The sequence below is a fragment of the Rhagoletis pomonella genome, unplaced genomic scaffold, assembly GCF_013731165.1.
Source record: "Rhagoletis pomonella isolate Grant_MI unplaced genomic scaffold, Rhpom_1.0 Rhpom_scaffold_00002, whole genome shotgun sequence".
Lineage (NCBI taxonomy): Eukaryota > Metazoa > Arthropoda > Insecta > Diptera > Tephritidae > Rhagoletis > Rhagoletis pomonella.
Genome location: NW_023458556.1, coordinates 38,946,853 through 38,959,829, shown reverse-complemented (window position 1 = coordinate 38,959,829; position 12,977 = coordinate 38,946,853).

Genomic DNA, 12,977 nt, shown 5'->3' with positions numbered 1-12,977 from the left:
AAATCGAGTCATAAATACAAAATTTAATCAAAAACAAAAAAAAAATGAATCGATGAGTCGATCAAACATCGCCAAATGTTTCTGAGAATATCTTCATACTGTGGTTGAAACTGAAGGCAAATAAAAACGAATGCAATATCGAAAATTGTGTTTGATTTTCATGTGGCCTTGAGCTCGAAAAATATGCAACATTGTTTAAAACCGATGGCCAATAAATAATAGCATATAATGTTATGTAGAAATTTTAGTTTTTGGCTTCGCAAAGCAAAAAAATTTGTTTGTACAGAAACTTCTTTCAAAGAATGCTTACAAACTAGGGGGCAATTGTAAGTTTTTTCGTGACCCAGTCTAATGTACTTACACATATTGTAAATATGTTTATATTTATCCAGAACGTATTAATGCTGCAAATCATAGAAACCGAAACATGTGATGATTTAAGGGTCTGAAGATCCGTTAAAACATTTATTTAGTTAAGTACCAGTAAACTTATTTTGCTTGCCACTGAATATCTAATTTATGATGACATACTGAAATTGAAAATAGAATCCAAATTAACATAAAACTGAGGCGCTATTTTTCTAGCTTAAGCAAAACCATATTTCATAGGCATTAATTGAAGCTATTCAACATAATTATAATTACATCACGTTGAATGAAAGCTCTCACTCCCATTTCCATTCATCCAAAAATATTGTAGACTTCCTTCGATTTTCAACACCGACATAATTAATTACTTTTGATTACTTTTTAAGACATCAACGCTGCTTACACATTTATATGCGACGCGTTTGAGTCGTTGTCACCTACACACATACTTGCATATCTCTCACTTGTTTTTATGCGTTTCGGCAGACAATGGATTCCTCGCAAATAAATGGTGAAAGCAGAAAAAACGCACAGCCAAGCAATTTGTGAAAAGCGCAAACAAACAATAAATTTATTCGAGCATTTAATTATAGCGTCAAAGCGTGAAAATGGGAAGAATGAGTATGCAAATGAGTTGGCAAAAGGAATTATTATGCATTCGGGAGATAAGCAAAAACTAAAGAATTTAAATTCGAGTATATAAACAAGTAATTTTTAAGCAAAAAGCAAAACCGACTTCAATTCTTATAGAAAAATTTAAGATTATAGTTAATTTTTTCATGATCCAATTATCGAATTTAAAACAAATTAGTATGGAACCACCTGTGAGGTAACGCCTTCCCTTCAAAAAGAGAATTATAGAAATGGGTTAATGTGGTCCAAAATTATCCGGTAACATACATAAAAAAAAAATATTCCGATGAGTTGACAACCTTCTCCTTTTTGTGAAGTCGGTTAAAAAGGACTTTTGATAAGGCTATTTATCAACTTTCAATTTGTTTCTTTTTCAACTTTAACACTTATTTATTGTGGAAATTTTTTAGCTAAAACGTTTACAAATGGCTTAAATTTCTTCTTTAAGCTTAATATGGAGCACTCAAGGAATACTTAAGTAGTATTTTTTATCTTTTCTTTGGCCTGGAATTTTCCTGAAGAAATAAATATATGAGCATTTTTTCTTGAGAGCTGCAAACTGATTTAAGAAATTTCGATAGAAGAATTTTTTTTTTATTTCTTGATCAAAAAATAATAGGGACACGACATTTTGACCAGGTTTGGCTATTTTTCTTTTGCTTGTTTGATGTTAATTATTTTTATATATTGTAGAAATATTATAAAAAAATAAACAAATTTTTTTAAGAAGGTGTTATTATTTTTTCGATGCAAAAACAATGGAAAAAAATGCATTACATCGTCAGCAAAAAAAACATACAAAAAATCAACAAAAATTTTTAGCGGTTTGGAATTTCCAGTTAATTTAACTTACCATAAAACTGCATTTTCTTCAAATAATAAATAATAAAAAGTTGGTTGTTGAAAAATGTTTGTTTAATTGTGCCACTTCTTCAGCGAGGTTTTAATTTGGACTTATATGGTTTCTAAGATAAAGCGCTGTATTTTTATGACAAAGCATTAAGCATTAAACAAACAAAAGAAAAATAGCCAAACCTGGTCAAAAGGTCGTGTCGCTATTACTTTTCACATGACTGTATATGTGCAGAAGTGTGCACCACTCTCCATTCAAAAAAACATCTGTCTTGTTTTCCTTCGAAAATATAAAATTTATAATATTCTAATACTTTCCAATAATAAGTTCCAATTGAAAATGCCAAATAGCGAAGATTGTTCAAATGGGCTGCCCACCTTTGATCCCTAATAGGATATACTTTTGTAGGTAAACAGACTTCTAAAGGTGGATATTAGAGCAGATGCAGGAATTTATGGGCCTTGTACCAAACTTGCAATACCCAGAGGAAAATAGCCCTAGGTGTTTTCGTGGCTGAAGTTTTAGCTATCTTAACCTGTGCCATATTAAACCTTGAAAAGCATTCAAAGGACTTCGTTACCAGGCCATAATTAGATCGAAGATAATAAAATCGCTGACAAGTTGGTATAAAGAGGATCTTGAATAGCCTTTTTAGGACCAATGAAAATATCCTTTTCACATTTTATCATTGAATATCCTTGAAATTTTACATTAATTTTTTGACGAAAAAATTATACGTTAAGGACTAATATGCACTCGACCACGTCCTCAATTTTCGTCCTTCTAACTTGTTTCGCTTAAAAAAATAAAACTAATTAAAAGGACATTTTCAATACCCATTCATCCTTGTGAACCAAACAATTTTAATTTTCTTTTTAATTCTAAAGAAGTTTCTCTTTCATTTGGAGCCCATACTGTTTTTCTACATTGGAATTAATTTCTTTTATAATTTTTGAAATTTATTATATCTTTGAAAGTACAAAGCCCTTTTATAAAAATCCTGAAGTCAGAGAGAAAAACTAAAAACGCAGTTTTACTATATTTGGCCCACAGTTTCGTGCGTATATTGATTGCTTCATGTGTTTCGTATTTTTTTTTTTTTAATTTTTTCGCACGGTGCTATTTGTATCCGTCGTTATTTTTAATTATGTCGTAACAAAATATAGTAGCTAATGTAATTTATTTCATGACAAAAGAGGCCGCTTGAATGATAAACCACGCACACATACATATGTACATATATAAACAAGTTCTGACAAGTGCTGACTCTGCCGTTTTATAAACAACGTATTTTCAATTTCTACCAAAACTAAAAAAAAAAACGTTAAGCTTCGTGTTGTAAATTCATTTAGTCATCAAGTTTTTAAATTAGCAGCCATAAATTATGACTGAAAAATCTTGGATTCACATAAATTAGATTAACTTGCGCACTTCAAAAATTAACAGTCACGCAAATTTTCTATTCACATACATGCATATACATAAACACAATGAAGATTACTAAAAGTAACAGTAAACATATCCGCCTGACGCGAATACTCAAGTTATCAAATGCACTGTTGCTTGACTGATTTTTCAACGCCCTTTTTATGTGCCGAATTGTTGTAAAACAGCAACATTGCTAAAAGCAACTAGAACGTTTCCAAACAAGTTGAAACGTTAGCAAGGAAATTCAGTGGCAAGGCAGGCATATTTAAAAAACAAGACACAGCAAAAAACCAAAAGAGGATGCAAAGAAATTCTGTACTCATTACATCCATCACCACTTGGGGGATAAAGATTAAATTTGTTTTGCGCAAATGGCGTAGAACACGGAAAAACACAAAAACAGCGAAATTTTTATTATACGAGTATGTACAGTGGTGGGCAAAAATGGATGAATGGTGTTTGGTTTTTATATCTATGTACAACGTTTTTCAAGCTAAAATTTGTTTGATATTTTTTTATAAAAATATGTTTCCTGCTTTAAAAAACTTTCCAATTTTATATAGAACTTACAAAAATTCCACAAATTTGTATCTTTTTAACCAAAATAAAAATATATAAATCACACTTTTAAACTTTATATAGAACTTGGGAAAATTTCAAAAACTTTTATATAAATTTCGAGCTTTTTAACTAGAATTTTTAAAAAAATTTTGGGTATGCAGTTAACAGGCTTATAAAATTTAAATAAAGCAAGTTCAAGTTTTGAGCGCCTAAAAAATCGCATTGATTTTTGATAATTTTTTTTTGCTGATGGCTTTTGCGGTATTTTTCATATAAATAGTGAAATTTAGGAAAACTGGCGTTGACGTTTTTTTATTTATTTTTTTCGCAAACGGCCTTGCGCATATTCTTCCACAAGAAATTCATGTTTATATTGAAAAAAGTGCAAAACGCCGTCAACAAAAAAAAAAATTATTAAAAATCAATGCGATTTTTTAGGCGCTCAAAACTTGAACTTGCTTTACTAAAATTTTAGAAGCCGGTTAACTGCATACCCAAAATTTTTTTTAAAATTCTAGTTAAAAAGCTCGAAATTTATATAAAAGTTTTTGAAATTTTCCCAAGTTCTATATAAAGTTTAAAAGTGTGATTTATATAGTTTTTGTTAAAGAATGAACAATAAAAAAAATATCAAACAAATTTTAGCTTGAAAAACATTGTAAATATTACAAACGAAACACCGTTCATACATTTTTGACCGCCGCTGTATATATGTTGTATGAAGATACTTTGCTTTACTTTGACTCTTTTACATACTTACATATTACGCATTTACTCAAAATTTTGGCCATGGCTTTGAGTGGTGCACAAACGCGAAAAACCCTCCGTTTCGCCTACTCTTTTGCATACTTAATGCTTTTGGCATAGCTGTTACTTGCTTTCATTCTTATCATAGAAATATTTGGCCCTTTTGCTCGTATGTACTATTTTTTTTTTTTTAGGTTTGCCTTTTTGCTGCCTTGTGGCCTTGAGCTACTTATTTCCAAACCTAGACGAGAAACTTCTCGACTGTGTATTAGTGCATTCATTATTAACCAGATTAGGGCCACACAATTCAAAGAATATATGTAAGTGGGATAGCGTTAAGTTGCGTTTTATGAAAAAATAAAAAATAAATAATTTGAGTGATGATGAATGATGGCCTTTTTTATTTGCGCATAGCTTAGCAAAAAAAAATTTATTTTTACATTTCTTGCCTACTTCCGGAGTTTTTGTCTTTTTTTTATCTTCACATTTGTTTCCTTTTTACACTATTTGACGTGCCTATCGTTGGCATTTTTTACATACTTGGTCATTCTCCATTTATTGCTGCGATATATCAACAATTCTAAATCATCATCGTGGCATTATTATTTACTGTTGGATAGCCGACTTTCATTGAAATTTGTAATGTTATATGTTGTTGCCGGCAGTAGGGATCAGCTGGTTGCCAGTCAGCCATCCATCATATTTGGTGAAAAATTGCAGGAATTAAAACTGCACTAGTCAAAATTTTTCATATGTATTTCGAAGACTGAAGGCTTAAGTATTTTTTTTTTTACATAGAACAATACTTTTATATCCAAATAATATGACGTATAGTTATTTGAATGTAAATAAAATTTTAGCAATTTAGTTTTGTTTCCTTGACGTAATTTCATAGTATAAAAAATACTAGTAACTAATTCGCATAACTGATCAAAACTATATATTTATGTACTTATCCACATATGTATATGTTTGTGTATATGTATATATACAACCTTCGTCCCGCAGCTCCGCCTGCACGAAGTTCGGATTAACGTTACAAAACAGAAAATAAACTCTGTCGCCGAAAATAATAAGTCTTACTTAAAGAAGTTGTTTATTTTCCACAACATAGTCAATTTATCGAATTTAAACCACATTGGTGATTACAGTATAAAAAACAATTTAAATTATTTTTATGGGTGACAATTCTTTCCAAAAATGTATCTGATAAAATCATATACCAACAATATCTCATTGCTATATTTCATTTAGTTTAAGCGGAATAAATATATTGAAATTTGTAAAAGTAGGAAAATCGTTTAAGGTAAAGACGAAATAAAATATTTTCGAAAAAAGCTTTAACATACCTGTTTCGATTGAATTTTTAAGCAAAAAACAGAACCGCATTTAATTCTCATATAAAAATTTAGAAGTACCGTTAATCGGATCTTAGCCAAATTAGTATGGGACTACCTCGGAGATACTACATTTCCAAAGTTATGCGGTAACATACATAAAAAAAAAAAAATATGCCGACGAATAGATAACCTTCTCCTTTTTTGAAATTTTATTTGAATTAAATCATTTTTCCTGAGCTGGTGGCAAATCCTCGTCAAAAATATTTTCGATATACATATAAACAATACGACAATCTTTGCCCCTTCTCTATTGAGTCTTAGAAGAATATTGTTTTATATGCAAAGCCATATAATATTAAAATAAAATTGTTTAGTTCAAAGTGCAATTCTGAAGAAAATCGATTCTATTGTTCCCGTTAATGAGTATAATACAACGAAAACTTTTTTAAGACAATTATAGGCTTCCCAAAACGAAAAAATTGTACAAGAAAAATTTCAGTTGTAACACCGTGCGACAAAAAAATGAATATAGTTAGTCGCGAAACTATGGGTAAATTATAGTAAAACTCCGTAGGACTTGGAAATTTTAAAAATATGATTACTTCAAAAAAATATTTAAATAATTCAGTGCAATGTAGGATAACAATAAGGGTATCATATAAAAGAAAAATTTCTGTAGAATTATAACAGAATAAATTTTTTGGTGCTTAAGGACGAATTGGTATGGAAAATGTCCTTTACAAATTTAGTCCTTAAATATCCTTGGAAATTTGCACTATTTTTTTTTTTAATTATTCTGCAAACTTTATTAACTTAAAAAGATAAAATTTATTAAAAGCGCATTTTCAATACCTATTCGTCCAGGTAAGCCAAAAAAAAACTTTAGTGAATTTAGTGAATGATTTTTTTAAAATAAGTTTTTGAATTAAGCATATCTTAAAAATTTCAAAGTCCTTTGAAAAAACTCCTGACGTCAGAATGAAAAACTAAACACGCAGTTTTATTACATTTGATCCATGGTTTCGTGAGCGTATCGATTCTTTCGCTTGTTTTAAAGTTTTTTGTTTTTGTCCCACGGTGTAATAAAAAATTTTCACCGAAATAAATTTTTTTTATTTTTTTTTTTAATTCTAGGTATTTGCATATGTAGTTTTAGAGCCTATTAAATTTTAGTATGTTAACGTGCAAGTTTCTAGTGGTTAAGTAATCGCGTTTATTTTTAATATTTCTTTTACTGACGGTGCTGGGCATTTTTGTCACATAGATATACATACATATATGTCAGGTGTGCTCGGAATGTCAGCAAAAAGATTCATTAAAAATCAACGATATTTCTTAACAATTCAAAAGAATTTTTTTTTCTCACATTTTTTATAACAGTTCAAATTTTGCTTGTGCATTTTTTCGCTGGGAAGGATTCCTGTAATTACGAATTGAGAATGTAGGACCATTAAAAAATATATATACCTACATACATATTTATATTTACGCAGTATAAAAATAAAAAAATAAATATGTGTACATAAATATGTACACTTCTTAATTCTTAATCCATTTTTAAACTTTAAACATAAGTCACATTTTACGAAAAGATAAGTTTCTTTCTTTACAAAAATACATAATTTGTGCTCCATAACCTCTGCGTTTCTCATCCGATCTTTATTAGCTTAGGCTCAAAATTTACTGTAATGATTTATCTTTTATATGGAATTTTAAAAATAATGAAAAATTTAATCAATAAAAATTGTGCAGTTGATGGAAAATTTCACTTTTTTCGACTAACAATTTTCATTGAAATCAGCACAAGTTGTATATTTTTGTGCGAGGCACATCAATACCTTTCGAGCTGTAGGTCGTTTACGTGGATTGGGAGATTTTTTAATGAGATATTGACGAATTTCTCGGAAAACTAAAAAAAAACACGTTTTCCGATAAATTTGAAAACTCCTCATTGAAAAGAAAATTCTGTATTACTTTCGTCTTCAGCGAACCAAAATTATTCATTTTCTCGCCGTCGATTGTATGTATGTATGTGGCCGCACAAAATTTCGAACCCTCATGTAGTTATCAATCAGTTATCGGCACTGCTTATATTTTGCTATGTAAAGGGCTCCCGTCGTTTATTTTAATTAATCGAATAAAATGCGGCACAAAGGCAGTACACTTGGAAAAAGTCAGCAAATTTTCAGGTTCTTCTATTTTGAAAAACTACGCAGGACAGACCTTTGAATAAAACTACGGTTCTGCAAAAAAAACCGGATGGATAGTCACCGTACCTGTTATGCTTTTCAACTAGCTTTTATTATGTAATTTAAAAGAAACACTAGGTTTTGAATGCCTGATAACTTTGCAGTTGTCTATCTAAGCGTTTAAAATCCTTTTACAAAGCATGGTCGAAATCCAATTTATCAGGCAGTTCTCAATTACCAGATTGCGGAGTGAGTGCTCATTGGCTGCAGGTAAGTAAATTTAACAGCCTGAAAACCTTAAAACATTTAATTTTTCGCCATGTTTTGTTTTGGAATTTCACGCGGAAAACTTCAAAACTAATAAATGTGTTTATTATACAAATGTATGAATGTATGTACGTTAGGGTGGTTCAAAAATGCAAGTGAAAAAAGTAAATTCGGAATTAAAGTGCTCTCACCCCCTAAAATTGTTCTAAATGAAAAAAACATTATACCCCTGTTTTTTTTATTTCGAAGCGAAAAAAATTATATATCGTTACCTGAACATAGAAAGGCCCTAACTAATATAGTCGCCGAAATGCAAAAACGCCGTAACTAACTAAAAATATTTATTGCCTAAAATAAGGGAACGTACCCAATCTTCCAAATACCACACTTGGTCACAGTGGAGGGCGGGAGGCTTAGGTTTTTATCATGTAGTCAATATCCACTAAGAAAATCTAGCGTTGTTTTCGAGCTATGTACATTCAAATATGGCGCGCAGTGTTTGTCGCTTTTTAAACTCACAGATGGCAACACTGACGAACATATGCCGAGACGTTAGCTGATTGAAAACTGATACTTAGTAGCAGGGTTTGAATTCAAGGCGAATTTATACAAGGTGGTAGCAAGAATAAACAACAACCACATGTATTTTGTATTGCGGGTGTTATGTCAAATCTGAATTCGCCACAAAGTTAAGTAAAATACATGTAAGGCGAAGAAATCAGCTGATTTAACAACACCACCTTGTATAAATTCGCCTTGGTTTGAATTGCTGACTACAAAATAGCAAAAGCAACACTCTTATGCTTTTTAAAGCAAGCAGGTCTTGGTCCTTCTCAAAATATTATTAAACATCATTAAATATCGTTGTACGATCGGCTGTACAATGCTTTTATTAAATGTCACAAGGATTCCTTGTCAATGCAGACAATACAGAAAACGACGAATGCATTTTGGATGCCTTTGAGAGATGAGTACAAAAACAACCCAAAAGAGCTGGAGCGTCTCACACAGTTGAAAATCGAAGAACTTTGTCAGATTGCGACTAAGAAAAATGCTCGTCTTCTCAATTTCTTCGTAAAGGTGAACATTCTGAGCGTATTTTGTTGAATGCTTTAAATGATTTATATTATTTGAATGTTTGAACTTTGGTGATGTGTGTCTCTCTTTTGTATTTGGTGAATGTAGCTACCTGCACGAAAAGCTTCTACCACGCAAGGTGATCTCAAAATGCTTCCCAGCACCGACGATGTCAATAATAACACTACAGAGTCTGTTTCTATTTCTCGGAAAGGTATAACCAACCGCTTTCTGCTCTGCCAATGCCGATGTATTTTTTTTTCTCCAACTTTCGTAGCTTAGATTTTGATTTTTTTCATTTTATGGGTAGTGATATAATACTGGTTACATCCGTTTTCTAGCCTGCAGTAGCAATGAATTTTCCGTTCAATCTTCTGTTTCCATACCTTCTTCATCTGTATCTACAACAGCTCCGACACCAAAAGAGGATGCTTTAAAATCTGAAATTTCAGTACTTCAAGCCGAATTAAATGCTACCGTATTGAGAAGGAAATAAAAAAATTAAGGCATGATACTGATGTGAAGAAAAAAGAGTTAAAGAACAAAATAGTACGTGCAGAAAACATGCGAAAATTTAGGGCAATGCAAAAAACCGAAGTTTTGAGCCTGAAATCCGCTAATCCCAACGTGCAATCTTCGTCTATACGCACTCAGCCAGGACGCCCTTCACTTGAAGAAAATCAGTCAGGCCTTCCTCAAGCAATTTGTGACATAGCAGCACATGGAAGCTCAGCTGCTGATCGACGCCGATCGATCAGAAGTATTGAGAACTTGTAAGATTCTTGAACGGCTTGTTGAAGATGGATTTTTTATTTCGCGAACCTCCACATACCGTAGGCTGATTCCAAAGTTTTCTGGATCTTTTGAGGGCAAGCGCCATTTCACAACTGTACCTGTGAGACTGTGTCGAGCACAAACAGATAGACACCGAGATCATGTCGATCAACATTTCTGCATCTTGGAATATACTACCCGCGGTCACCGAGGGGGGAGGGGGGGTTAAAAATTGCAAAAAGTGGGTCACGTAATATGGGTACGTTCTCTAATGTGGGGACTTAGGATTCGATGAAATGCATCATAATCAATCAAAAGGGAATTTTGAATTTTTACTTAGTTACGATTCTTGTATTTCAGCGACTATATGAGTTAGGGCTTTTCTATATTAAGGTAACGATATAGAGGTCGCTCAAAGCGCTCAAAGTTTTCTACGTATAAAATACGGGGAAAAAAGTTTCGTGGAAATGGTATAGCTAGAATTCTTGAAAATCAATATCGATATATATATATATATATATATATTCGATCGAAGAGCTCTGTTTCTCTTTAAGAGACTTTCAGTAATAGTATAACCCAATTGTTTATTTTACAATTTTTTAATACTAGCGATTTTTTATGGGAACCCATTGCACTTTTTGGGGTTTTTAGGGGACCTAAAAAAAATAGTTAGTATTAAAAAATTATTAAATAGGCCATTGGGTATTTATACTGAGAGTCTTATGAAGAGAGACAAAGTTTTGCGATTGAAAAATATTGATTTTCAAAAATTCTATAGCACTTCTACAATATTTTTTTTCCGCCAAAAAAATACATGGAAAACTTTGAGCGCTTTGAGTACTCTGTAAATATTTTTTGTTTTCAAAATAAAAACAGGGGGTGAGAGCATTCAAATTTCCACTTTACTAATTTTGCACCACCCTAATATACTTATAGAGGCACATATTTACATGCTTCAGTAACTAAAAGCTAAAATTCGATTATTTCAATTAAACTTTTTTCGCTTTCAAGGCAAATGCAATTATCTCATGCTGAGTACAAAAATGTTTTTAGCTCAAAATAAGTTCTTTTAGAGCATTTAAAAATTTTAATTTTGAATTTTTTTACATATTTTCATTAATATTATATTCACTTTATGGCACCACGTGCTTGAGTTGCTGTTCAAAGATGAAAAACAAAACTTTGTCGCACATCAACCGAAAATAAATAAATTGCACAACATTTTATGTGACAGCGACATGATATGCAAACCAGCAAAGTTGCCGGCAGCTTTACTACGAACTTTGTCTTGTTTTTATTTTCATTCTCATACACTGCATAACCAACTGGAAAAAGAGACATTTTGCAGAGGAAAACAACAACAGGATGTTGATTGTGGAATGTGGTAGTGTTGCTTCCGAACTCAACGAGCAAAATGCAATGCAATGTGTGTAGACGCACTGTCACACTGGGACGCACCCACCTTCACTAACACGCACATTTATGTAAATAGGAATGTACAAAATGAAATTTACATACTCGTTTGTATGTATGTACGTTAAGCTTCTTTTTTTTTCTTCCGCGTACATTGTTGACGCTGTCGTTGGCATTGAATGAAACATTGTGGCATTCTGCAATGGCTGGGTTAGGTGCTGCATACATATTTTTTATTTATTTTTTTTATTCTCTCTGTGAAATGCTGTGTAAGTACGCATTTTTGTGTCCATCGCTTGCGTGCATTTTATGTTTGTGTTAGCTTTCATCAAGTGTTGCAATTTATGTACAAGCATGGAAAATGTGGAGCTCTTCGCAGGAAGTTTGTTTTGTAAATTTTTGAAATTGTTCCAAATTTTTCCAACAAATAACCATGGATTTTGGTTTTTTTTAGTTTCATGTTTCCCTCTTGTTGTGAGACGCTTTAGTGCCGAATATGCACACTCTGGCACACCCTTAAATTTTTAAAATACGTAGCAGACGGTGTACATTCATACATACATATGTATGTTTGTATATTCGCACAGCTCTGCACACAACTGAAGGCAATCTCTTGAGATTTATGTGCTTTGTGCCACTCCTCCTTGTTTTAAGTTGGCATTTTTTTTTTTTTTTCGTGGTTGGTTAGATAAGGTTATGCTGGCTGGTCAGTAAAGGTCTCACTTAGTCCAAAAGAACGTCCGTGGAGTTGCCATATACATTTACGAAAGACTAGTTGAAAGAGAGAATTTAAATAATAAAAAATATTTTTCTTTTTAAAACAATTAAACGTTAAAATTAAAAAAAAAAACTAAAGAAAACGCAATTAAAAAATTTAAACTTAAGGCAAAGAATCTAACAAAAGAAGTTCCTACAAAGTAAATTAAATAATAAAAAAAGTTTTTTTTTTTCAGTGGCAAAAAAAAATTAAGTATATATATTAACTCAAAATTATTCTTTAAGGAGCTAAGGTGCTATTGAATTTTTTTTTCTCTTCGCTCCAGCTCCGCACCAGCAAAAATCCTTTACTCCTTAGCTCCTTGCTCCGATCCGCTCCAAAGCCCTGATCATGGACGCATGGGTTTCGCTGGCTTGTCATGTTCCCTCTCTATAGACCTCCGCTTTCAAACAACCTTTAAGCGAACAAAGTTATAATAGATAGAAGTTGTGCACAAATGCGCTTGGGTATAAAAAGTAGAGATTAACAAAATCATTTCGAGTTATCCAGGTAATTAATTTCAGAAAATATTTGCTGTACCCGTGTAATTGTTTTTTCTTGTTTAAAAC